The sequence below is a fragment of the Alligator sinensis genome, unplaced genomic scaffold, assembly GCF_000455745.1.
Source record: "Alligator sinensis unplaced genomic scaffold, ASM45574v1 scaffold210_2, whole genome shotgun sequence".
Classification (NCBI taxonomy): Eukaryota; Metazoa; Chordata; order Crocodylia; family Alligatoridae; genus Alligator; species Alligator sinensis.
Genome location: NW_005841946.1, coordinates 1,730,465 through 1,734,453, shown reverse-complemented (window position 1 = coordinate 1,734,453; position 3,989 = coordinate 1,730,465). Strand labels below are relative to the sequence as shown.

The 3,989-nt window shown below is 52.1% G+C and overlaps 1 long non-coding RNA gene across 1 annotated transcript in view; it reads left to right on the top strand.

Annotated features, from left to right (window-relative positions):
* LOC102368776 overlaps positions 1-3,989 on the top strand; it is a 9,042-nt gene that overhangs the window by 1,719 nt on the left and 3,334 nt on the right. Inside the window, exon 2 of the long non-coding RNA XR_001357743.2 lies at positions 2,612-2,702. This is a non-coding gene — a long non-coding RNA (uncharacterized LOC102368776). The remainder of the gene's footprint in view (positions 1-2,611; positions 2,703-3,989) is intronic.

Here is a 3,989-nt window from a genome sequence, read left to right as displayed (position 1 = left end):
CCCCATCACCGCCCGGCAGCACCTGCTGAGTCAGGGCTCTTTTTTTCCCCCCCAAGTGCCAGGAGCTGAGGCAGGCAGGGCAGCCGTTGTCGGGCTGGTGGGGATAGGCCTGGCTGATTCGGAGAGATGGCAGTGGCCGAATCTCCAAATTGGGTTCGGTTGAATCGATTCAGGACAGTGATTCGATTTGGCGATTTGAATCACTGTCCCCCAAATCGGCCGAATCCGAAGCGAATGCTAGCCACTTCTCGCAGGCCTAATGTGGTCATTGTCAAGGCTTTAATGGAATGAGGCAGTTGTGGGATTTCTTCTCTGCATCCACATGACCACTGAATGTTATGGTTGTATGTTCGGAGCGTGCCCAGGGATGCTACCAGGATGCCCATCTTAGCCCTGCTTCTGAGAGGGACTGGCATCAGCTCGCCCAAAGCCAAATGGTGACTGTGGGTGTTTTATCAGTCGGTGGGTGTAGTGATAAGGGTTAGACTTTAGAGACAGTCCCGTACAAGGGAATGTCTTATCAGGTGAGGAATTTGAACATGATCCCTGGGGAGTAAAGAGAAATCCAGATGGAGGGGGCTGCACGGTCTGTGCTGGCGGAGCTGGGTGCGGTGCTGTCTTTGAAGGTCTGTTCTTTTCCTCACTGTTGTTCACTGCGGGACATGGTGTCAGCAGCGGTGAATGGGGAAGACTGGATGGATCTGCAGCATTATCCCAGCAGAAAGCTGGTAATTCAGGGCCTGGAAGCTGCGCTCGGCAAGGAACAAAGGCCTCTTCGAGGACAGTCCCCTCTCTGCAAGGTGGAAGTGTAACAAGCTCATGCACCGTTAACCCTGGGTGTGTTACAAGCCCCTTCCTGCCGTTCCTTGTCAGGCAATAGAGCTGAGAATTGGAGAAAATGTAGACAAAGGTTTGAGTCCTCTTTGACTGCTATAGGAGCAGAAGAGAAAACTGATGAAGTTAAATCGTCCGTTTTCCTGCGTGTGCTAGGAGAAGAAGCGCTTGAGGTGTACAACAACTTTACATTAGCTCCAGGCCCGAATGTGAAGTTAAATGAGATACTGAATAAATTTGAAGAAGGTTGTGTGCCAAAACGCAATGAGACGTTTGAAAGACATAATGCTCTATGCTGTCATCTGGTTTTTGCATGCACGTAAAAAATGATATCGCAGTTAAAAAAAAGGCTCAGCAAGGCCTGTGTTTTGGGGGATGTGATGGATTCTCTGATCAGGGCTAGAATCATTTGGGGCATTATAGACAATGGATTAAGAGAGAAGCTGCTACGGGAAGGAGACCTATCCCTAGAAAAAAAGTATACAGATTTGTAGAGCAGCTGAAACTGTGAAGGCTCAGGCCAAAGAGCTGACTGCAGCTGAGGGTGTTGTCCATGTAATACGTAGTAGTAAAGACAGATGGAAAAGGCCACTTCAAATAGTGGCCGTCCCAGCTACTAAGGGGCAGATGGAGTACAGGCAAGCATGCAGCCAGTGTGCAATGCAGCATGGCTCCAAATGATGTGCTGCAGTAGGAAAGCGCTGTTTTAATTGTGGTCAGAATACTCATTTTGCCAAATGTTGCAAAGTGCAGGCCCATAAAGTCCAGGTGCATACGGCTGAAGATACTCCAGAAGGAGAGTATTCTATAGACACAGTACAATCGAGCAGAGCTACCGAGCCGGGCTGGATCCTGCCACTGGAAGTGCATGGGATAACGGTTCCATTCAAACTGGATACAAGGGCTCAGGTGAACCTTTTACCAGAGCAAGATTATAAAAGGCTGCAAAGGAAACCAAAACTGAGGCCTACAAAAGTAACCATAACTGCCTATTCAGGAGGGAAGATGCCAGTCAAGGGAAAGTGCCTAGCCTACATCAGACATAAAAGTGTGGTGTACAGTCTTTAAGTTGGTCTAATAAAAGATATCGGATTCACCCAAAGAACCTGGTCTGTTTGGTGTACAATCTTGCATTCATTGTAGTACCTAAGGAGGTAACATCTATTTTGAGCCTAGCATCTTGGAAAAAGTTCCATTTGGTTAAATGTTGCATTGCAACACTCTGGCTCGGGTTATGAGGACCTTTTATCTTGGGATATCAAGACGTGTTTCGAGGCCTTGGTTGCTTACCAGGGGAACATACAATGCTGATGGATAAATAGCCCCTCTACCCCCCAGTTATACACCCATGCAGAAAGGTGCGTTTTGCCCTCCATGATAAACTAAAGGCAGAGCTAAAAAGGATGGAGGAAGCCCAGGTAATACAGAAAATTGAGGAGCCAACAAGAGTGGGTGAACTCCCTAGTCATTGTAGAGAAGAATAATGGACAGGTGAGGATATGCTTGGATCCGAGGGACCTCAGTAAGGTCCTAAAGAGAGAACATTTTAGAGAAGAGACAATGGCTCAGTTTGTGAATGCGCAGTTCTTCAGTACATGAGATGCTACTTTGGGATTCTGGCAGCTGAAGTTAACAGAGGAAAGTTCAAAATTATGCACATCCAATAAGCCATTGAGAAGGTATCGACTTCTGTGTTTTACCTTTCAGTACAGTGTCGGCTCCAGAGGTGTATCGCAAAACTAGACATGATTTATGAGCATATTCCATGTCTTGCCAGGTGAGGAACTTGAGCATGGTCCCTGGGGAGCAAGGAGAAGTGGAGATGGAGGGAGCCGCATGGTCTGTGCTGCGTGGTGCCATCATTGAAGGTCTGTTCTTTTCTTCACTCCTAGTGGTTGTTATTCACTGCGGGACCTAAATCATTACAGTCAGCAGGGCTTATTTCTTAGCAGCTTTGGGATCATCAAAGAAACCGTATAGACCAGGAGTGGTCAATTATTTGGATGGGATTGCTACTTAAGGAGCCTTGGTGAGCTCTTGAGGGCAGGGGGGTGGGGGTTGGCCCCCTGTCACACTGTTCATATGGTGCAGAAGGGGGGTGTTGGCCCAGGGAGATGCCAATTTGTCCTAGCTGGCCAGTCAGCCCTGTACCCACTGCCAGTGGGGTCAAACGGAGCAGGCCTGGGACTCCTGCAGCAGGGTGCTCTGGGCTGGGTGGATGGGATGGGGCCATGGGTGGGAGGGGAGCAGCATCCAGGAGCGGGGCAAATGGAGACAAGGCTGGGATCATGGGGTGGTGACAGTGCAGGGCCAGGACCCAGGGCAGAGCCACAATCCACTGCCCGCGCGTCCCTGCAATGGTCACCAGTTCCTTGTGCTGAGGTTCCCTGCAGAACCGGCACCTGTCCCGGGGACTTGCAGAGACTGGGTGGTGGCTCTGCCCTGTATGGCCACCACCCCGTGATCCCAGCCCCAGCTTCCTCCACCTGTCCTGCTCTGACACCGCTCTCCGCCTGCCTGTGGCCCCATCTCATTCGCCCAGCCCAGTGTGCTCTGCCCATTGGGGTCCCGGGCTGGTCCCCTCGGAGACCCTGCCCACTCTGTCCCGAGCCCCTGGCAGTGGGTGTGAGCTGGCAGGGCATGCACCTGCTCCTGGGTGGCCATGACACGGGCTGTTAGGAAGCCAAGTCTGCCTGGCCCTGTGGACTACAATGCCCAGGAGCCATGGGGGGACAGGGTGGGCTGTGCCAGGTGGGACCAGCTGCATGCACCATGGCCTGGGCTGCCCCCGTGTCTGGGCCAGACGGCCAAGGGACCTGCTGTGGGCCGGGTGGAATCGCCTGGCAGGCCAGATCTGGCCCATGGGCTGTATTTTGCCCACCCCTGGTATAGACAAGTCCAACAAGTATGTTGGAGCCACAGGCTCCAGGTGACTCTGGCTGCCCTGACGGCAGGCGCAGGGGGGCCGGGAGGGATGGTCCAGAGGGAGATGGCTGGGAGCGGGTTCCTGAGTGGGAGCTGGTGGTGGCTGAGGGAAGCGTGACCCTGGGGGGATCTTTGTAGAGGACTGGGGGTGGTCTAAACAGAGGGTGAGGATTTGTCAGGTCCCTTTTACCATATTCTGCTGTCAAAGCACTTGATTGGTCTCTCTTTCC